The following is a 24,838-nucleotide window of genomic DNA, read 5'->3' as shown; positions in this document are numbered from 1 at the left end:
AATGTGGGGAGTTGAATCTTGAAGTCATTTGGATGAATACCTTTTATTGAGGGAAGATGAAAAGACAGCAAAATATTTTCAGCCAATATGTTCCAACTTTAATGTTTTAATCAATTAAGAACTTAATTATTAATTAAGAACTTAATTCCTTTTGAATTGTATATTATAATATTAAATTAATTGATTAATAAACTAATAAAAACAATATGAAACAATCTTTAATCAATGAGAAACTGAACTTAGCAATAAAAGAGTGGCAAATTGTAATTTATTAGTTCCTTAATCCTGTAGGAGCTCAGCTTCGTTTTGTATTCTTAAATACATTAGAGTTATAGAGGTATTCCATTGACTTCCTTGCTTATTTAATGAACAAAATTGAACATGAATCTTCCAAGTTAGAGAATGAAACCTCTCTCAACAAAGAGGATAACTTGGATTTTGTAGAACGGTAATGCAAAATGTCTATGTAGTTAGTGATGTTGTAATTAATAATTAATATTGATAAATGAAACCATAGAATGTAAATGGCTATAACATCAACATCATCTATCAGAATATAAATGCTAACTCTTGATTGTTTAAGTAAATGAAGGATCTAGAGTTTGAGACAATTCCTCTTCATAATTGATCCAGCATATTATAAGTATACCATTTGACATTCTCAATGAGATATAGGATCGTATTGTAAATGAAGAGTTAACTTTCTGGTGTTGACAATAGGAGCAAACAAGGCACGAGAATTAAAGGGCATCTTTGCATCGTTGATTATTTCTCGAGGTTCCATGAGTTGAAGTGAAGCGAATTGGACTCCGAAAGACTCCATAGATACTTGGCTAGACTTAGAACCCGAGAAGAAATTTAACAGTGAATCGGATATTGGAGGTATCCATGGAATACATGTTATATCGCGAACTGGGTCCATTATATACTTCCCTCAGACGGAGTTGAAAAAATAGACATGATCCTTTAAAATTATATTAATTATTGATACGACAAAAGGAGAAGTGATGATTCTTCTTTTTCTTTTTCTAATTTCTTCTTCTGATTTATGTACCGTGTGTCTGTTCCTCCCTCTATTCGTTCTCATAAAATTACTTGAGATCCTTCATCTCAAGGATTTTCAAATAATCAAAGATTCCCCTCTGTACAAGAGTAGGTTAGCTGTATTTTGAATTTTATCCACCCAAGAGATAAATATTCATTTGCACTCCTATGTATATTTATCTCCTATATTTTTCCTATTTCATGGTGTCTGAAATTAAGAAACATGATTCGAATAACGTCCGAAATTAAAAATTTGATTTGAAACTTGTCTGAATTTATCAATTTTGGGCATTTTTTGATAGTGTTTTTAAATCTTTAATAACTTCTTTATTCGATATTTTAATGAAAATATTTTGATACAAAACTTCTTACTAACATATTTCTCAATGTGTTTATTTAAAAAAAAAAATCAAATATAATGCACGATGTCTATATAAAGTATATGAACATAAATATCTCTTCGATGTGTCCGACGATGCGTAACTTACCCTATATGGAATTTTCTCCACAACAACGAAACATTCATACTTTAATTATTAGTATCATAGAATAATTCTGTATAAAAAATTATTTTCTGAATATTTTTTTAATTATTTTGACAATTGTCAATGTGGTACGGTATCACATTGACAACATTGATCACATATACGGTATATCCCTGATACCTCACTCCCTCCTTGGACGAGCAACGCCGGGTTAATCTATAAAAGTTGCACTCTTTACATAATTTACTCATTCTATCATACATATATATATATATAGAAGTAATTCATGGCAAATTACCTAAAAATTGTTATATATATTGTATAATTTGTAGTGTATTAACATAAAAACAATCTTTAACAAATCCACATTAATTTGTTTTTTATTAATTCTTATACCAATACAGCACAATCACTTATATGGGTGTAACGTGCTACAAAAGCAACGCGTTACTGTAATCTATTGCATTAGGCAGTAACGGAGTAATATAAGCGCTACTAAATATATTATGGTAACATTATTATAGTTACTGAGTCCGGTAACGCGCGTTACGCTGTCTCACAGGCGCAACAGCCATAAATAAAGAGGAGAATAAGACGGGTTTAAATCAACACAATGAAGAAGACGATTTGGTTTGGAGATTTCAAGATGTCAACAACGAAGGATAATTCAACATTTCCTAAGAAGTTATACTCGCACTATTTTCAAACAAAATAATTGAAATTTAATATTTGAAATTTTTTTCCAACAATTTAATATTGGAAATTACAAAGTTTGAATTTTTTTTCAATTTTTCACTTTTTATTTCCGAAAAAAATGTAATTTTTTGTAAATAAATGTGATCTTTTGATAATTTTTTTGTAAAAAATTAAATATTTAAAATTTTTTACAAAAAAATTCATTTCATTTGAAATGAATTTTTTTTATGTAGATTTTTGAACTTTTTTCCCGAAAAATGTATTTTTATATGAGTAGCTACGGATTTAAAAAAAAAAAGATTCCATAAAATTTAATATTTGAACTTGAAAGAGTAAAATTTTTTAAAAAAGTTTACTCTTTCAATTTTTTTCAACAAAAAAATAATTTTCTCTAAATAGCTGTGATCATTTGAATCATTTTTTTGCAAAAAAAAATAATTTCTTGCCAATAGCTAAAGATTTTTAATTTCTATTCCAAAAAATGTTTTTTCTGTGAGTAGCTTTCTATCTATTTTTGAAAAAAAAAACCAAAAAATTCAATAATTGAATTTTATTTCAAGAAACTTCAATTTTTCAATTTTATTTCAAGAAACTTCAATTTTTCAATTTTTTTCAAGAAACTTCAATTTTTCAAAAAAAAAGAAACTTCAATTTTTCAATTTTTTTTTAGTAAGTATCTATTGTTTGAAATTTTTAGCAAAAAAAAATAAATATTTGAAATTTTTTTCCTAAAAAGAAATTTTTTTTCTATGAATATTAATTATTATATTTTCTTTTACAAAAAATTCCAAAGACCAAAATATATATCCTTAGGCCACCTCAAACAGTCATGACGTATCAAGTCGTCAGAGGAATGAATCTAAGGCTGACAACACAACATGTGTTTATATGTTAGCGAGGTAACGCCGTGTAATATATATTTTATATTATTTCTATTTCTTCTCTATGCACATATAAAACGTATGATATAATAATGTTAAAAGAAATACTCGAGTCACTCAGTGACGCAACAGTTAAACATTCCTTGCATCTTTTTTCAAGCTTTATTCTGTCATCATCATATGTTATGAAGTTATTAAAACTATGTGAGACGCAGTGACAAAGTGGGAAGAGGAAGAACATGGCTTGGGTTGCAAATCCAAAGCATTTTCGCTATGTTAAAAAAAAAGAAATTAACACGGCAACCCTGACAAATTGAAGATTTTTTTTAAAAATTGATACCAACTAAGTTGTTTGACGTTTAATTAAATTAGCTACAAACTGCTTTGAGATGAAGGAAAAAAAAAATAGTTCAACTCTCTAATTAAATTGTTTGTAAAAGGACATGTTAAAAAAAGAAATCGAAAATCAAAATGGCCACCCTGAGAATTTGAAGAATGTTTTCGAGAAGATCAGCTACAATCAGCTGTGACAAGGGAGGAGGGGGAGAAGAAAATAAACAAGGACACAAACTGAATGTAGAGGATTCAGAATGACCGATATAGAATTAAGAGAGTGATCGTGGAGGAATATGATAAAGGTAATATGTGACTCAATTACAAGAAAGCAACATACGATTGTTTTTTGCAAAATTAAGTCGATGTTAGTTTACTATTCTTTTATAATGCTCCACAATTTCTATTATAAAATTATTTTAATTAACCCTCTCTAGAGTGCGGAAATTAGGGATAATTATTATCAAAATAACCTACTAAAAAATAATGTAGCTATAATAGTTGATACAGCTGCCCATAATGGGAGGTGCCTTTATTATAAATGCGAGGAATAACAACAAGTCTTGTTAGATTTGAGTTGAATTGGAATACAAAAAATCTCAAATTTCTCCAAAATTGTTCAAATTCGTCAATTAAATTTGTGCCAAGTCATTTTGTTTTGAATTAATAGAATATGGATGTGCCTTGCATGGTTCTCGGACACATTGCCAAAAACCTTATTCCCCAAAGCCATTTTGCCGAAAGGACACTTTGCCGAATGAAATAATAAATATATTTGAGGAGGATTTATGCTCCAATATTATGTTATTGTGATTCCCATTCATGTTACTCCGATTTTAAAAGATAATATGTTTAATTATTTGTCACAAATCCTTTCAAATATTTCAATCTTAAATTAATTTACAAGTGAAATATAAGCTCTGAGTTCAATTAATTGACATTAGTATTGTTATCTTTTCATTGAATTTTTAAAGTTTATAATAAAGTTAAACTTTGGGAATATCTGGAATCAATGGTTTTATACTTTATAAAAAAATAATAATAATTTAATATATTCTGATCGACTTTAGGTGATGTTATACTGTAATCCAGTTTTAATTCATCTATATGTTTTCTTGTAAAAGATGATGGTTATTACTGAGTATTATGATTCATAAGTTAGCAATGAATTTCCTACCATTCGACCCAACTATAATATAAGTCGTCATATTAATTAAATAGTTGGCATGTTAGTTTTAGATTTACAAAATAATATCTGTTGAACTATGATAAAATATTTATAATTTATTTTTTTAAATATTTCTTATACAATATAACTGAAGTAACTCTTTTGGTATAAAACTGTATTGACCTAGATTAAATACTCAATCAGCAATACTTACCTATTCATATCTCATTATATGTATACTCTTGAATTATTAAAAAGTTACACGTAAATTTAAAAACAAACAAAAATAAAAATAAATCATTGTTTTGTTTATTATTTTAACAACTAAATATAATATTTTAAATGATAAATAACATAAATAAATACTAAAAGTTTTGTATTGTTGCATCCCAACAAAATAACAATGAAAAAATTAATTGAACAACTTTTTCTTACGCAGTTTAATTCCTTCATCGAAAATATCATATCCCGAATTGATATAGCGTAGCTATAGATTAGTAATTTCGTTCTACCCTAGCTAGTTTAGAAACAGACACCAACACTTTACGTTAAGAAACTGTTCACCCTGAATCTAACACCCTCTACAACATGTGTTACTTCTCTCATACCATCCTCTTTCTGTTACTCTTTACAATTATCACTCTAACTGACATACACAAGAATTTCAGATTGTCTTCTAGGCCCATTATGGGGGCCTATGTGGAGATAAGTGACATTTCTAAGAAGTTAACTGCGATCCCAACCTCTGCCGATCTTTTGGACGAAGTAGTAAGCAAGGAAGGAAACCATTTTATTTTTTTTGGAACCCATAGCCATGTGATTAAAGGAATTGAAGAGTTTCCATGTTTTCATCATGGAGCCCTTTACTTTTGTGGATGGGTATGTTTTTTACTCGGTGCAATGCCTGAAAAAGAATGGAGAAGCTCATTAAGAACGCTAGAAGGATACTTTTAGTCTCTTCCTTTAAAGAACCCCCTTAAAATATCAATCTTGGAGGAGGAATTAAAAGACTTTGCTCTAAACCATCTCATACTTGGTCCTTCATCAATCAAGATGATGTTGGACAATGTTCGGAATGATCAAGCTTTATCTAATGGAATATGGAGGGGTTCAAGGTATCGATAGATACCTTTTGGGTAGACAATGGCTAACAGGCCTTCGAATCCTAACCTTTTCTTAAGGTCAACACTCCGCCTAAGAATTTTATGGGACCTCCAAGAGGAGGATACTGAAGTACACCTCTTTGAGTTATTACTCATTTAGGTATATTTTTGATTTTGAGGCTTTAGATAAAGCAATTCAAATACTTTCAAATTTGGGGTTTAACCTCTTTTCTGATAATGATTTCCAGCTACTCACAGAAGCTAGTACTACCTATGTTTACATAATTATGCAGTTTTGATTAAAAGTAAGTCTATATTTAATATTTTGAATATGGTTATAAACTACAATTTTTATTCTTTTTCCCATGTGGGAGGTAATCCTCCTTTATGCTCTGAGGCTAAACAAGCTGGATAACGAAATTGCAGAAATATTGCGGAGCTATTGAGATAGTTACTGAAAGTGATTAGTTTCCTTTCTTCATTTCCGGAATATTTTTTTTTATGCTCGTTAGATTTGTTTGTTACATATCGTTCTTGTAAGATTTTTCCTGATCACTGTCGTTTTTTCAAATTTCGATGGAGAAGCAATATTTACCCATTTAACCTTTTATGTTTTAGTCTGACATCAGCTGCGATAATATTTAATACGCTTAAACTTAAGATAAGTTCTAGCATCTATTTAGGTGACTTAATTTTGTAGGCCAATCCCTTTGTGCATGCCTCGCTCTTTTCGTGCATAGCATGCACTGTTATACACAATCCTTGATTTCGAGGTCAATTTGAATAAGAGTTCTTGGATTCCAAGGACTCAACTTATTCATCTAGGGTTGTTATGGGACTATGTGTCCATGACTCTTACCCTTCCTGAGGAGAAAGCACAAAAGAATCTTGATTTTGCCGCTAAATTCTGCCATAGGAGAAAGTTATTGACCCGAGACCTTCAACAAATAACTACGCAAAAGATCCGAGATTTTGTTGCTAAATTACGCCAAAGGCTAGGGTTGTTATTCGGAGAGCTTCAACAAATTACTACGCAAACGATCCAAGATCTTGATGCTAAATTCCACCAAAGGCGATGGCTGTCGGTCCAAGACCTTCAACGGCTAAATTGAATGTGTGAGACTAGCGTTTGAGTACCCCACTCTTTCAGAGAAACCTTCAGTTAAATTATTAAAAGGGAAATTTTGATGACCCTTTCAATCCAGAAATTCAAATCTCCTCCAAGAGCGAGAAAGATATATTATGGTGGGAAAAACTAAGTATAGCCTGTACACCAGTGAGAAGAAACTTAATTCAAAGCTAGAAGTTTTTACGGAAATCGAAATAACGCTTTCTCTATAGATCACATTCCGAGCTCGTTAATATGAAGATCTCTATCATTTCCTGCCCACTGACCCAGTTCAAAGGAGCCCTATGAACAGGAAATGATATAGATCTTCATATTAACGAGCTTGGAATGTGATCTATAGAGAAAGCGTTATTTCGATTTCATATCACTCACAGATATTAGTTCATGTGAATAATACAACTACTCATTTTAAATAAGGATGATGCCAAGGTGAAACATCCAAACGATATCGTTGTAATAACATGGAAGCGTTTAATGGAAAGAGGAATTTGGGCAGATTTTGTCTGGATTCCTTTCAAAAGCGAACAAGCAAACAGACTTTTTACCAAGGAAGTCTCTTCATACTTGGGAGTTCGGATTGAAGGAAGAATTATTCAACCAAATAACCTCCCATTTGTTCCAACCCGAGGTGGATTTCTTCTTGTCATGAGATTTCCACTCAAAGTCGAATAAAGTATATTCGATGAGAGACGATCAAGCGGGACCTTAGAGGCGTACTCCATCAGGTGATAGAAGAAGGGTAACTTCTCCCCTCCAGTTCCACTGCTTCTGAGAGTTACCAGAAGACGGGGGGAAAAATTGCCGGAGGTATCGAGGGAGTTACTATGATTGGTGGCAGCGAGGAGAATTCTCTCGTATCTAGACACTCAAAACCTCAAAGAATTAGGGATTCTGATAGCATGATTGATTTAGAGGGGCCTTTATTAAATCAAGATTTCGATTCTAAGGCAAAAAATATAATTTTTTCGTTCCTCAACTAAGAGGAGATAAACATAGGGGTTTTAAACATTCTTATAAGTATTATTTAGGAGAGGGTTTATCTCCCTTGAACGTGTCAGGGAATGTGGTAATTAATTTCTTGGCATCACATTCCACGTCTTCCAATAGCGCCCTTGCAACAACAAAAGCGGTTTTAATAAAGAATCAATTAAAGCCGGAGGTACTATTATCAGATAAGTTGTTGACCAGATTCTTGTAAGGTTCATTCAATTTAAATCCTCCGTTAATTAAGTATCAAGATACGTGGAATGTTCCTTAATAAATATAGTGTTTCAGGGTGTCTGGATAGTTTTATCATTTGAAATGCTGGTAAAAAAGACCCTTACTTTAATAGCTTTACCAAGTATAGGTAGAGCTAGTTCTTTAACTTTATTAAGTTCGAGCTATAGAATAGATCCCGATTTTCTATTTTTATCCTCTTTTTGGCTCTAGACAAATTAAAGTTGAGGCCATATTAGAAGTGGAATTAATTTAGCAAGTTTTTCACAGACGAGAGACTGGATTCAGTCAGACATATCATTGAATATGTAAATAAGACTAAAATTAAAAGATAAATTGTTTGTGTCTTTGAGAGAAATTGTCACCCCTTTGCAACTCAGACTGCTAATAAATGACTAAGAGATCATGCAAATGACAGGTATTTATATTGAAGGTTTTAAATCTCATAGCTTAAGACGGCTGTAGTAGCTTTAAAAAGAGCTAATGACAGTTCAGTTGTGGAAGTTATTAAATAAGGTTTTTGGTGTGAGGAATTTTTATATTTTTTCTCGTTACAGGCCAGTATTAAAATTTGAAGCTTACGAAGTATCGCAAATGGATATTTAGTAAAGTATGTAATAATGTTGTTTTAATTTAGGTTCCTTCATTCTAAGTGGTAACTTTGTAAGATTACAAAGTTATAGCTACGCTATGACATATTAGACATTAATTAAGTCCACTGTATTAATGTCATATTTTATTAAAAGCGTAGCTATACATTTGCCAATAGTCCCTCCAACCATCCCTTTTACTTAGTTGAAGTTATGACTATCCCCAAAAAGAGGATGATGTAAGAGAAGGAACACATGTCGTAGAGGGTGCGAGATTCAGGGTGACCAGATTCCTATAGTAATGTTTTGGTGTCTGTTTTTAAAATAGCTAGGGTAGAACGGAATTACAAGTGTATAGCTACGCTTTTAATAAAATATGGCATTAATACAGTAGAATTAGTTAATGTCTACTATTAATTTTCTTCGAATTTCATTGTTTAATATTATTTTCTTTTCCATATTTGCTTTTACAAATAAGAAAATTAAAATTAATTAATCCATTATGGGGTTCATGAATGAATTAAATCTGAAGTATTGTTAGAAGAAAATTTAGGGGTAATTTTCCATGTATTAATAGTTTCAAATAGAACTAGCTTACGCGCTATTTCAATATTCTTAACTACCTCATATACAGCAATATCGCCCATCACAAGTGATGAACAAAAAATGATAACAATTTTTTAATAAAGTTAGAAATGATGTAGAATACGTAGATGAAGGGGAAAAAACGGACAGACTCATATGGAGGGGCAAATGTATTTTGTTGAAAATTCGAAATGTAGAAGTAATTCCTAAAAATAATCTTTAATTAGCAAATTATTAAAAATTTCGTTCCATAAGACATATTTATGATTGTAGATTAATTACATCCAGAGGTTATCAGTTGTATATCGTACATATATATAAATCTTTTGCAGGATTTTTTCAGATATTTTTCCCTGCAATGTTTACAAGTTCCACATATTTTTATCTCCTTCTTCAAATATTTACTGTGCAAATCACACCCTCCGTATGAAAAATACATTTTCTTTAATTTTGGATGTGATTTTAACATATCAGTTGTATATTCCTCTGAGAGTCCTTGTTCTGAATCAAAATGGGTTGATAAGTTACTTGTACAATCAAAATAGCATCCTGAGTCTGATAATAGAAAAGGGGTGGATTACAAATTTATAAAATTAAACAACTTAATGTCGAGTGATACATTGTAATAAATTAGCCGATAATGTTGAAGGAGTATCTTCTCCCAAATAATTAGATGGTGAAGATAAAAATTATGAAGAATCTTTGGATAAAGTGACGGATATAGGAGAAAAAGTCAACGTAGGCAAGAAATTGTTATATGTTATTGAGGAAAATTAATATTTATTAATTCTTTATTAAGAAGTTCGTTTAATTTTTATAGATTTAAAAAAAAAACCAGTTGTTTCTTTTCATTACAAGAAATCAAAGGAACGACATTTTTCATAGAATAAGTTTTTTTCTTTATAATATACTCTTCCGAAATCAATTCACTGGACAAAATTCCATGTTTTAATAAGTTCACAGAAAGAGTTTGTGAAGTATCTGACCATTCTTTTACGTGCTCTACTCCAGGAGAAGTAGGCTTGAGAGTGAATATGTGAAAGTTCTTTATTCCTTTTAAAGGACAGAAATACTTGTCTACAAATTTCCTCCAGTTATACAAGTGTATTTGTGTGTATCCACTCTTCTTAGAAGATATAACATTGAATTTAGTGAATGCTTTGACGACAACTTCCACAAAATCTTCCATACATTCATTTTTTTGTCGATTTTAATAAGATTTGGAAATTACGCCAAAGCTGCGGTCTGGCGAAAACTTTGAATGATTTTCAACAAGAAAGTGTATAGAAACTTCCTTAAATGCACCACAAATGACCATGTAACAGATTCTTGATCATTTTTAGCGTATTCAACCCTCCTATTGTAATCTCTGCGTTTGGACATGGTGCCTGTGCTCCTTAATAATGTAATTAATATTTAATGTCCAATCAACCAAAGGATTTTTTTGTATAGATTCTCTGAATAATGAGGTCAGTTATTGAGAATGCATAATAAATATGGCAAACATCGCTTCAACGTCCCATAATACCCAATTCTGGACATACAGTCTTCCAATGACGAATAAAAGTGGATATACTGCAATATTTATCATATCCTTGATTCAAACATGCTTCGTTTGAAGTCATTACATACAACTTCCCTATTCCAAAGAATGGCTATAAGATCATAATGAGACGCAACTCTTCCCAGTACAGAAATACCATGATCCTTCATTAGTTCTCCAAAAAAAAATGTAGTACCTTCACTTCTTTCAATAATATTTCCATTATACAGGTTCTTAGATGGATTTTCAGTTAACTTATGTTGCTTATGAATGAACCCAATTTTCAAATAATAAGTGTAAAGTTCCTCAACTGTACATTTTTCTATAGTCATGTGGAAAGAAAAAATTGTCTGACAAACTCCCAGTCCACTAATTTGGAATTTGATCTTTTCATCTTCCCTATCGAGGGCACCAAAATGCACAAGCACATGGGCTTCATAACTCAATGGAGAAATAGATGAAATTTTTAGGCATTGATCTCGCCAAAAAAACAAACATATTTATAATCAAACCAAATAAAACAAGGAGTTTTCTTTCTTAATTGATCCAATGGTCCTCAAGAACAGGAACAACCATTTTCGAGATAGTTTTCAATTTTAAGTCCTTCTTCTATATCCACATCATGAAATGTGACGTCTCCATGCTCCAAAGTTCGGATATCAGAGATATTGTTAATAGATAAAGAACAAATTGCAGAATTCATGACGAAAATATATTGTTTATAATATTAATGGTGCCAAAGGATTTAAAATCAAAGGATCAAAAATACACTGTATTTACATGTATATTTATTACTTATTTGCATCACAAGAAATCAACTCCTAAGTATCAAAGAGCCTAATCTAGCCAATATAAATTTTTACTCGTTCTTATAATATAATGTCATACTGTACCGTCTTTTAGAGGCCATTTAGGGTCCTCTGAGGCAAAAATTCTAAGGGGATTCTAAGCAACACGGTTTCCTTTGCGGTTTTTAGAAATTCTGTCTAAAAGTGGTGAAATATCATGTTACAAGAATAGTCTTTTCTTTTTTTATGAAACAAATAACTAAAAATCTTTTTCTCCTTTTTCACTTATTTTTTTAGGAGTTGATTTCTTGTGAGGGTCTCACATATATTCTATATACACATAAGTTTACATATAAATACGGTGTGTTTTTTAGCTGGCCCGTCAATTTGTAATTGGTAGTATAAAGAAGGAATTTTATTTTCCTTAACAGTTGTGATTATTATTTAATTTCTGAGTAGTGAACATCCTTTTCTAAATATATTCAATTATTACGTTCGTGAGTGCTCATAAAAGACGTAGTGTAACCGTGAGGATTTGTTGCGGAATTATAATTGTAAGTCCTTGTTGGACTTAGAATAGAATTAAGATTAAAATCGGAGTAATTCTAGCCAATGTCCTATTTTCTATTCTTTTTTCCTTCATCTCGTGTCACAGCTGACGTCATGAGCATTATTCTTTCTCTCCTCCAAAACATTCTTTAAATTGTTAGGGTTACCATGTAGATCTTTTTTTTTTTTTTTTTTTAACATGCCCATTCCACACCGGATTAACACCTTCGCACATAAGGAATATTACTCAGGTAATATTTTATCTTGTAGAACAGGGGTGGGCAAACTACGGCCCGCCAGCACTTACCGAAACTCTTACTTATCACTTATTGTTTTAATTAAACAGGTTACATAACAAAATATTATTCCCTTTACGATTGTGTTTTTCTCTTCACTTTCAGTGCGTAAACACACACGTCAGTATTGCATGAATGCAACATGTTCTCAGCAACTAGCCATACACTTCTCACACATTGTTTGATCATAAAATACTAATACAGTAGCCTACCAGTACTTCCACTGTCCTCCAAATATCTTTTCATTGTTATTTGAGAAGCACAGTTTAATTTTTGCTACATTCAAAGGATTTTTGTTAAAAAAATAACAAATATATATTTTTAATGTGTCGAAATAATGAATGCTGATAAGGAGCACAAGATTGAAGACGAAAGTCGTGCTTTCAATAAGGAATGGACTATTAAATACTATTTTACGAAAGTTGGGAATAAAGCAGGTTGCTTGTTGTGCCGTAAGTCCGAAGCTGTTTTCAAGGAGTACAATTTAAATAGACACAGCAGTCGATCATACAAGATGCTGCAACTGAAGCCAGTTTTATGGTTTCGTACAAACTTGCAAAAAGGAACAACCCGTTTTCAGACTGTGAGTTTATCAAGGAATGGATTTCTGACGTAGCTAATATCATGTGTCTAGAACAGAAAACCAAAATAGGTAGCATTGTCTTATCGGTGAGAACTGTGATTAGATGTGTTGAAAAGATAAGTGACGATCTCATGAGCCAATAGCAGGTATTTGCTTGCATTGGATGAAAGCACTGACGTACAAGACACTGCATAGTTGTTAGTATTTATACAGGGAATGGATGCTAATTTTCAACTTACTAAAGGACTACTTAGTGTCGAGTCCCTAAAAGAACTAACAACTGATAAGGACTTGTTTCGTGCTGTTGAAAGCTGTATTGCAAGGTCTGGGCTGGAGTGGAATAAAATAGCAAGTGTAACAACTGATGGAGCTTTTGCTTTGACGAGGGAAAATGCAGGGCTGCTGAAGTTGAGGAATGACAAGATCAAATCAGAACATCCTGGTCCTCATACCCCTTCACTGCGTCATAGAAAGTATGTGTAAAGGTGCACGGGAACATTAACCAAGTTACTGATTCAATTGTCAACCTTATCAGAGCCAGAGGGCTTAACCACAGGCAGTTTCGGGAATTGCTGGCAAATTTAGAAACTGAACATTTGGATGTCTTCTACCACAACCACGTCCACTGGCTGAGCCTGGGCAGAGTATTGAGGAGAGTGGGGGAGCTAAGAGAAGAAATCGTGATGTTCCTAGAAATGAAAAGGATTGACTGTGATATTAGTACCAACATAGTTAATGAAGAGTGTAGGTTGAACTTTAAGTTTGCCATTGATATCATGGAAAAGTTGAATGAATTGAATATAAAACATCAGGGCAATGGTTTATTTGCACACGAGATGTATGTTCACGTTAAATCATTCCAAATGTAGCTGTCATTGTTCCTCAGGGAAGCTGGTAACAATAGGTTTTGTCACCTTCCTTTGCTGAAAGAAGCAAACATTTCCTGTGAACTTGCAGCAGAGTATCAAATTCAGTTGGATACCTTGGCTATAAAATTCGGCAGAAGGTTCCAAGACTTTAAGAGCCTGTAACTGATGTTTAATATGCTCGGCTCTCCATTCACTACAGAGGTTGATTCGGCTCCTGAGGATTTACAGCTGGAACTGCTGGACTTACAAGCAAATAATGACTTGAAAGAGAAGTTTAAGAAGTCAGATTCACTGCCTCACTTTTACAAGCCATTGTCTGAAAATTTGTTTCCAAACTTTAAAAACTTTGCTGTTAAGTTTTTGACACTCTTTAGATCCACATACATTTGCAAACAAGCATTTTCTTTTTTAAAGATAAACAAGTCGAAGATCAGGTCTTTCTGACAGAGACCAACTTGCATGATGTTATGAAAATATCTACCAGCAAACTTGCTCCCAACTTGCAAAAGATTGTGAAAAACTGTGAACAGTTGCACAAGTCTCATTAACTCTTGTGATTGAGATATATTTTTTTAACGCAAAGCATTATACGTACCTGAGTCTGAAAGACCAAAATTGTGTTTAATATGAATATGTGTTTATTTACACAACGGGTAAATTTTCCTACTTTGTAATGAGAGTGTTTGGCCCTCGGTTACAACATTTTTTCAAATGCGGTCCTCAGTACAAAAAGTTTGCCCACCCCTGATGTACAATGATGCCAGGGTTTATATTGGTAGAAACTCATGTACATACATACACACATATATATAGTAAAACACATTTCAATATATAATATAAACACGATAGGACCGAAGAAGAGGAAAGGGTGAAGAACTACAGGTTCAACAGATAAAATAAATACATAACAATAGGCAAGAATTATTCGGATGTCGATCTCCATTCTACCCTGAGTTTAACCAGAACTTATAATTATAGTTCTGCACCAAATCCTCAGGGTTACGCTCCGTCTTTTATGGGTACACGTGAATGTTCAATCAGAGGCTCAATATAAGTTCACTACTCAGGAATTAACTAATAATGACAACTTCTAAGGAAAAAAGATATTCATTACTCAGATTACCAATATATGTGGTCACTATAACAATTTGAAGAATGTTTCGGAGGAGAAAAGGTTGGCTCTCATAACGTTTTCTTAAATCAGTTACAATCAGCTGTGAGATAAAGGAAATAAACACAAGTCCCACTCTGTATCTAGCAAGAATATAGGCAGAAATGACTCAGATGTCGATCCTCAATTGTACTCCGAGCTCAACAAGGGCTTAAACTTATAACTCCACAACAAATCCTCAGAGATACCTTTCATCAGGATACCCAAGTTTATGTTCGGTTTCTTTTTTTTAAGGATGCCGGTAGGTCATAATTTTTACAACTATTCTTATATGCCTTATAAATTCATTATTCGAAACATTATTTATTGGTATGTTGTTGATGGAAAAAGCTTTCAATCATTTCGATAACACCCCATGAGTTTTCTATAAATATTCACACACTCCCACAAAATGTGATCAGTTGTTTTCTTTCTACATTGACCGAAGAAGCAAACTCCAACTTCGTCATAAAAATACTTAGCAGTTCTTCGAGTATTGCGGATAGTTTTCTATATTTCAAGCACCTTTTGCTGAATGTAAAAGTCATATTACTAATTGAATTAAGGAACTCTATGGTTATTTTTGAATGATGAGTCGTTCAAAGTAGGTGCTGAGAGAAGTCAATGTGGTTATTTGGAAACATTTTTGGCAGGTAGGATAATAAAGTATAATTCATTATAAAAGGACGCTCTATTGTAAATATTTTGCAAAATTTATTGTATCACACAACCTTTCTTCATAAAGGAAAAAGAAAAAAGACCCAAATCGGTCGGTAGTCAGCCAATTATTTCCAACTATGACAATACTATTCAATTATTGTTGGGAAATGTTCACAGCTCAAAAGAAGCTAATTCTACTTCAATCAGTTAACATTTAGAACACGCATCAGGACATATTTACATACATTACCTAAATAAACACGAATAAAAGACACAAGCTATTCTATTACTCAGACATCTTGTCAAGTTGACATTCAATGCAAAAAATTATACAGGAAAAGTTTAGGGATAATACAATAAAAACATGTGACAGTCCTTAATATGGGCAACAAGACTGAAATCTACGTTGATTGTTACATATAAAATAATAATTGACGGATAATAACGTTTTCTCAAAATATCTTAATCAATGCATTGTACAGCGTGATCCAGATAAATTGTTCAAATCTTTGAAGGCCTATAACCTACCTACTAAATATGGTAGAACCATAAAATTTGTACTATTTAAAATACTGCATTTAATGGCATTCAATTATTTATAATGAGATCCGCCTTTCTTGATAATCTCAGCCACAGCGTCTAACGATTTGGCAGGAGCAGATAACCTCATGTAGATTCTGCTTTGCTATTGTACTGGTTCCGGTTTTACAGTTTCAATTTCCATTCCCTGGATGAAAGGAGTAGCCAAAACAAGACATTACAGCTTCCAACAGGACAGTGTACGGACCCACAGAGCTAAAAAAGTGAAGGATGTCTTAGCCACAAAATGTCCTTACTTTTGGAGCCCGAATTTTCGGTTGCAAACATTCCAGACATGAACCTATACGATCTTTATCTGTACGGAAGGGTCGAGCATGAGGCCTGTGCCAAGTATCATTCATATGTGAATGGCCCTGAAGAAGTATATTACTAGTACAACGACAATGCTGGATTCACACAATGTCACTCCAGGGCTGTCAATTTCCCCAATTAATCTGTACCACCCTGTATCTTAATCAACTTTGGGGAAAAGATTCAAATATAATATAGATAACTTTCGTATAATTGACAAATTATAAACCAATCTAGAATACCAAAATTGTTAAAATAATTGGATATGTTTTTTTTTTTTTGTTTTTATCCTAATTCATTATTTTTGTCCTGTTTTCATTTTTCATGTTATTTATAATTTTATGGAAATAAATCAAACATTTTTGAAGAAATCAACCTCAAATAATTCTTAAACCCATCACCATGATCACTTTTTGTGCGGGTAATCAATGTCACGTTTCCTTGACTCATCTGCATTTCCTCAAGAGCAGCTATAAATACATGGATACTATAAGAAAAAATACTTATTCTTATAGTATCACTATCATATAATTTTATTACCCATGAAACGGATAATTTAGCAATTTCCCCAAAAGTGTACCTGTCCCATTTCCTGTTTGAATCCCTCCTTCGAAAAGCCTCAAATTTTAAATTGCCATCTAAAAGCCATCATTTTTATTAAATAATTAATATTAATAGTCGAGCAAGAGCCTGCCTTTTCTCGATTTTATGAGGCGTCAAGGAACCTACAAACTTTGATTTAATAATATAGAAGAAAACTTTTGATGAAAATCACATTTATTTTAGGCATGTCAGAAAAAATCAACATCGTAACCCAGAAAATTTGAAGAATGTTTTGAAGGAGATACGCTAAGCTACCCTCACGTTTCATTGGATCAGCTACAGCAGCTGTGACCAGAGGGGAGAAGGAAAAGAACACGGACATTGGCAAGAATGAGTCCGATGATGATGCTCAATTCTACTCCTAGTCCAACAAGGACTAAGAATTAAAACTCAGCAACTAATCCTCACGGATACTCCATATCTTTTATGAGCACATACGAATGATCAATCAGGTTTTGAATGTAATAAAAAAAGAAGATCACTACTCAGGACTTAAATAATAATGACAACACCTCAGGATAAAAAAATGTCCTTTTCAGATTATTAACCAAAATAAACAAAGGGGATAGATGACAAAAAACACTCGATTTTTATAAGGAAAAATGGGCAGATAGAAGTGCAGTCTTTATTGTTTATTTAGGCCAGTTCATCACTACATAATAATGATCTAGGAAAGCCAGAGAATAACATAGGATATGAAAATAAAAAGGATAATTGAACAATCAATCGATAAAGACCCATTGAATATATACAATTAATATACGTATTATTTATATATAATGATACTTGATCTGTGATTGTATACGAATTTTGGAGAAACACAGAGTTAAAAAAATCAAAAATTAAGCTCCAATTGAGAAAAAAAAGGGTACTCTCTACTAGTATTTTAATCTTTAATTAGATGAAATATGAATTCGAAAGAAATTTGATTAATCAAGAGCTCATTATTAAAAAAATATATATTCCATTTCAACGATGTAATCCTAGATATAAATACTTATTTTAATCACATATAAATAATAAGGGTTGACTGAATTAGCTCATCATTTCATTGTAGGGATTCGAATTGAAAAGGGATAGCATGTTTTTATTATTTACAAATAAATCAATAACCCTTTACTTCTTGTTCATCGTCTGTTGTCTCTCACGGATCAATGGAAACGGAGCCTTGAATTGTGATGGAAGATTGGATGCTGCAAATTATTTTGGATCAAAGTTGTTGATAAATAAAGGTTTGAATGATGCTTCAAAAGATGAAGTGATGAAGCGCTTTATACGGCGACGAAGAGGTAAGTACGAGTAGTAGGATTTGTATTCTTTTCAAATTTTCTGACTCTGATATTTGGTGACTTTTTAAAAAAATAAAATTTTATGATCAAAATCTTAATATTCAAAAATTATTTTTATGCGTTAATTTCATTTATATTGTACTAACTAAGGGTTACCTGACGTTGTTTGGGCGAGTTTTAGGGTATTTTTAAGGGGATTACAACTTATCGCCTGTGTACAATATGAAATGTAATCTGTGAAGTAAAAAGTTCTGAGCGTTTTTTCGCTTTATTTTGATAATAAAATAAACATAGTTAAGATTATCTGATTTAAATGGTTCCAAATTGTTTTTTTTTGGCTAATCTTTAGATCTTGGGTAATGGAATAAGGCTCACATACAAGTCCAACTTGACAATTCCCATTATTTTATCGACATTTTTGATGTCTCATAATTACAGTCCAATCTGGATAAAGGAAACTGCTATTTTTCAAATGAAAATTGGATCATAACTGGATTTTTCTAGCAAGGTTAATAGAAATACAGGGTGTGAACAATTTCAATTTGGTGTATCGTACCGACTGCTTGGCAAGAAAGGTAGATTTTGAAAAAACATGCAACCAATCATAGTATATGATGTCAGTATTGCTAGAATTTTCAATTTGATGTATCGTACCGACTGCTGGACAAAAAAAAACCAATTTTGACAAAACACTCAACCAATCAGAGACTATGACGTCACTTTTAATAAGTGTAGTGGAAGTAAAACATCAGTCGACCACGCCTTACGGTATAACCTTGTATTTCTATTAACCTACATATCTTAGGTATTTAAAACACACACCATTTTGGATTATTTATGTAAATAGGTCATTTTAAAACTTTCTATTTTCCAAAAAAAAATACGAGAAGACAATGGCTATATTGGATTTGTAGATAAAATAAAGGATGTAGAATTTGTTCTGGAAATTCGTTTGCATATAAATTTGACTAACATATTTGATTTTCTTGAGTAATTTTCATTTTTTCCTTTTTTTCATCAAATGTCAATTTTCAATTTTTAAGAAGAAATGCAACACATTGATGCATTTTGGACATCAATTTCCAGAACATTTTACAGCATAATTTTTGCAATATTTAGCTCTTTGTAGAGAACTGGCTCTTACGGGTTGGCTCACTTTATAGATATATTACAATTACCGAGGCGTCCGCACAGGGGCTAGGCTGAAGGGCTGTAGTCTCCCCATATCCAAATATCCAACAAAAATAATTTTTTGTATACAGCTGTGGATTTTTGAAATTTTTTCCCAAAAAATATAATGTTTGAAATTTAACTTTTGATTTTTTTTTTTCACAAAAAACCAAGCCCCCTCCCCTTGAGGACGCTCTCATACTTTTCCTGATTGGTGGGGAGGCGGCTCCTGTTGTTCACTTTAAAGAGCCGGGTCATAGAGCCGTAACGTTGGCGAACGACACATCAATATCAGATAGTAATTTGATTCATTTTTTTTTTTCATGTTTTTTAAAGAATAATATTTTATCTTTTTTATGAACCTGAGCGAATGTAAATGTGTGCGGTTCATTTTCTTTATTTACATTTGCAAAATTTGTGTGTTTCTTTTTTAAATAAATAATTTTGACCTGAGTAAGTCCTTTTTTTTCTTGAAAGATTGGAGTTTATCAAAGTAATTTATATACTTACTCGTATTGAGACTCAGTTGATGACCGAATTATTTCGTCTGTTCGGTCTTACGTGAATTTTTCTATACCGATCTGGACCAATATTTCGGCCTGGACCGAAATTTAGACCAGAGATTGAAAATTACAAAGGCCTAATTTCTTTTACTAAAAATATATATTAAGATATTACAAGGGGACCAATCTAGACGGTAATATTTGTACTAATATTAATAGAACAAGTTTAGGCGAAAATAGAATCCTTGGGCAAACACGCTAAATTTATTAAGTAACTAAATCATTCTCTTTCTCATTATAGTGACGTCATTCGGTGCATTTGTGTGAAAAGCACTTACCAAAAAAAAAATCTTTTGGATAAAAGTTTAAAAAATCGGCAACTGTTAACAAAAAATAAAATATTTTGAAAACAATTTAAAACATAAGTTTTTTGGAAAAAATTTCAAATATTAAATTTTTTAGAAATTTTTGTCAAAAATCCACATCTTTTGACAAAATGGTCATCCAATATGCTAGTAAATGTTATGGGGAAACTGAAAATCATTGTCAACAGCCTTGTAATAACAACATTGATTTGGACCAAATTAGTTAAAATAATTAAGGTCTCGAACCGGTCTAGGTTTTCCAGACCGAAACCAACACTATTACTTACATACTAAGTACAGTACATAGATAAGAACTGTTCAATTAACTAATTATCTTTTTTTCATAAACTGCAATGACGTCAACACCTTTTATTTTATTGATGATTCAATGTTGATCAATGATTAAGCACAAAGCTAATGTATAAATGGATACGACACATATTATTTTGAAACCTTTAATATTAATATCGAAGAAAGAATTGTGCTCCTACCAGAGCACAATTCTTCTTTCGATATTAATTATACGTGTTCTGTACCATTTGTAACTTGTATAAGCAAATTCAGGGGTGTCAACAGGATTATTTATGTATATTTATATTTTTTTTTTGGGGGGGGGGGGAAAGCTTGGTTTTTTTGAAAAAAAAATCCACAGCTATTCACAAAAAAATCCAATTTTTGGAAAAAAATTACGATAATTAATTTTTTGTAAAAAATTTTTAAAAAATTCAGAGTTATACATAGATTTTTTATGGAAAAAAAAATCAATAATGAAATTTCAAAAATCCATAGTTATTTTCTAAAAATGACTTTTTTTTTGAAAAAAATATTCAAATATATATATATTTTTTCACTGCAGCATATTTTGGCCGTACGACCTCCTTTTTAAAGAAAATAAATTTTTCGCCAAAAATTCTATTAAAAAGTAAAAATTCATAATTTGATAGGGGGCTAAAGCCCTTCCAGCTCACTTTCTGCGTTCCCCCCTTCAAATGTAAAAGATGCAACCAAAAAATGAGTTGATTCATTTTGAAAGAACGATTTACAGTACTTGGGATGATAATGAATCAATAATTTAATATTCCATCTTGGATCACAGACATATTAATGGTCTCACTTATTACTATTTTAAAGCAAATGACTAAAATATATATAAATACATAATTATCATGTAATCTGAATGGAACAAAAATAAATGATAAGATCGACTAGTAGTTGGCAATTAGACTTACCAATTAAATTATGCATTTTAAGACGAAGGAAATTATACCTGTACAATTTATGTACAAGTTGCAACTTGTACATAAATTGCAACATGCACACAGCATATACATTAGTGATGCGAGAGTTGCTGTTTAGCCAGCAGGATCCGCGGATTGGTTAGGACTGTGCATTTTCAACCCATTATTCTAATAAAAATCAGCTCAATATTAGAGAATCCAAAAGGATACGACACAAATCATTTTGGAAGCTCTAATAAAATAGTAAAATTCTTCCTCCAATATTCATTGTATATTAGTGATGTGAGGGTTGTCGTTTAGCTAGTGGAATATGTGGGTTAGCTAGAGCTGTGTATTTTTAACCCACAATTCTATTATAGATTTGCTCGATTATCAAGTATTCAACGCAACCTATCCAGCTTCTTTTATGAAAATTCCTTATTAAATACTAAAAACTAAATTGACCAAAAATTAATCAAAATCCACCTTTTTTAAAAGCAATTTTTTGTAAATTGAAATGTAAGCTTATATTCTATAACTTCAGCTAAGATATAAAACACTTGAAGAAAAAATAAAATAATTGCTTCTAAACAAGGTCCTTCATTTTACTCAAATTTTTAGTGGTTATATACATTTTTATTCATTGTAATCAAGATAAAGTAATAAATAATTCATTTTTCAAATCCTAAATGTTTGTATCAATTATTTACTTACTTCTATTTTCATTTATAAAGTTCTTTCATCTAAAAATATGGTATTGAATCGTAGTTATAGACTTGATTAAAAAAAAATGCTTTAAAGGCCAAACCTGTAGAGGCTTACAGTTTTAATTGTCATTTTCGTGGTCTACAATAATAAATGTGGGTTTGAGCCTGCGCGCAAATTTTTTTTTTGCATGGTGTTATCAGACTTGACTGGATGATATTACATGAATCCACGTAAATACATGTCCCTCAACATACTGGTTCCCAAAAATGTTGTGCTCAAGGCACACCAAAAGACCAAAAAACATTTATTTACAAACCTATTTTAATTAAACCAATTAGCATTTTGGGTATTTGTGACGGGACATTATTTATTGAAAAAAAAAAAAAAAACAAGTGTCAAAATTGATTCAATATACATTAAACAAACTTCTAATGAACATATCTGAGATTGAGAAAATGGTCAGTTACGTCACTTTTGCACTAACCCCACGAAATTTCATATTATATTGTCACTTAGTAATATAATTTTATTTATTTTATTACAAAACCGAATAATGAAAAAATCAAAAAAAAAACTCAAATACGTCACGAAGGATCGATTTTACCTTCTTTAAGGACTGACAAGTGGGATTGAATGGACCCAAACTGGTCCGTGGCTCTAGTTTCTAAATAATGACTGACACAACACTGGTTATAGTTACAGAGCCGGGTCAAAAAACCCAAGCCCACTATCACTAATATACATTATTCGGATCGTAATCAAACAACAGCTTCTGATATGAACATTATATCCTTAAATATTCATTATAAATAAATGGAAATAGATAAAAATGACATGTAAAAGTGTTGCTATGCAAAAAAAATATATATTCCTTATCAAATCTCCCTCAAATTGTTTAGTCTTGGAAATTAATGGAAAGGGCCTTCTTTTATAACTAATTAGCAGTCAGTCGACGTTTTGTCTATTTGACGTTTAGTCTATTCGACCTTTTTGTCCATTCGATGTTTTGTCGGTCGACGTTCTTTTGGTTGATGTTTTGACGGTTGATGTTTTGTTCACGCACCAGATGATTCTGATAACAATTATATTGGCCTTCAAGGGCATGGCGCCCTTAAAATAGTTTTTTTTTCTTTCTAAAAAACGAATTTTTTGACTGACAAACGACTATTTCATATAAAAACAAAAATAAAGATTGTAAAATTCTTAGAATTATTCTCGCCACATGTTGGTTTGCATACATTTAGATTTAGGGAAAAGGAAAAGAGAATAAGGATTTTTTTACCATAATACAAAAGTTAAGCCAACAACAATTCATCATGAATATTTTTTCCCTCTAAACCCTTATAGTATATCTTTATTCGTTTGGTTTTGACTTGTGGCTATAAAAAAGCCAAATATTGTCGACTTATGACAAAGTATAAAAAACAATATGATTAAATGAAATGATATAATGTGGTAGAATTATATGAAATAATATGAATAAAATTAGATTAAATAATAAGGGGAATTGTGATTTAAAATAGATTAGTAAAATTATCTGATAGAATTTAATGGTAAATGCAAATTACATGTGATATTCATAGTGTGGAATAAAAGTAGATGTGGATCATTTTTTAAAAGTATCTTAAACCCGTAAAGTGAAAACGTTCTTCTCACTTACCAAAAAAATACTTACCAGCAAGCAGCGAGAATAGTTCTTTAACATTTTAAGGTTTTTATTTTTTATTTTAAATGAAGCAGATGAGCTCAGAATAAATTTTAATTTCTTAATGTCCTAAACTGGCCTGGCCTGGCAAACCTACTCTAGTATCAATGAAAATAGGGGTTTCATTGTTAGAAAACTTGGTTGTTGTATCTCGGAAAATGGCTGACATTAACAATGCTGACGTCATGTGAAAACAGTATTCGTTCAATTACATTAAATAAAAATATGATGAGTGATTTTGTTATTAACCACTTATTAACTATTTGCAGTTCTTCAAGAATCAGCCACAATCCCAGGAGAATGGAAGCTTGACCGATCCACTCGCCGCACGGTTGGAGGAGAGCACTTCCTTTGGAAGACAAGACTTGGGAAAAGAAGAATTTAAAAAACTCCTTGCATTACGTGTATCTGTAAAATATTATTTTTATTTTAGTATCTGATATTTTTTCAGTTAAGTGTGGTTATATGTTTAAATCATTTAAATATTCAAAACATTAATTTAAAAAAATACCTTACGGCTTAATGAGATCATTAGTGTTTTTATTTTTTGTACTCGTTTGATTGATGATGTATTTCTATTTATCACGTATGATGTAACAACCTACATCACAGGGTTATCCCTGACCATAGACTCAAATAATATGTTGTGTTATGCTGGTATGTTGACAAAAAGAAACCAAAAATTAACGCGGTCATCCTAAAAATTTGAAGAATGTT

At 31.6% G+C, this 24,838-nt stretch overlaps 1 long non-coding RNA gene across 1 annotated transcript; it reads left to right on the top strand.

The window, feature by feature from the left end:
* The first annotated feature begins 18,185 nt into the window (after positions 1-18,185).
* On the top strand, positions 18,186-24,649 carry LOC121132547 (uncharacterized). The gene is made up of 2 exons (XR_005869356.2): positions 18,186-18,453; positions 24,391-24,649. It is a non-coding gene; the product is annotated as an uncharacterized lncRNA (long non-coding RNA).
* Positions 24,650-24,838: the final 189 nt, after the last annotated feature.

The sequence above is a fragment of the Lepeophtheirus salmonis genome, chromosome 2 (assembly GCF_016086655.4).
Source record: "Lepeophtheirus salmonis chromosome 2, UVic_Lsal_1.4, whole genome shotgun sequence".
In the NCBI taxonomy this organism is placed as follows: domain Eukaryota; kingdom Metazoa; phylum Arthropoda; class Copepoda; order Siphonostomatoida; family Caligidae; genus Lepeophtheirus; species Lepeophtheirus salmonis.
This window is presented reverse-complemented; position numbering and strand designations above follow the sequence as displayed.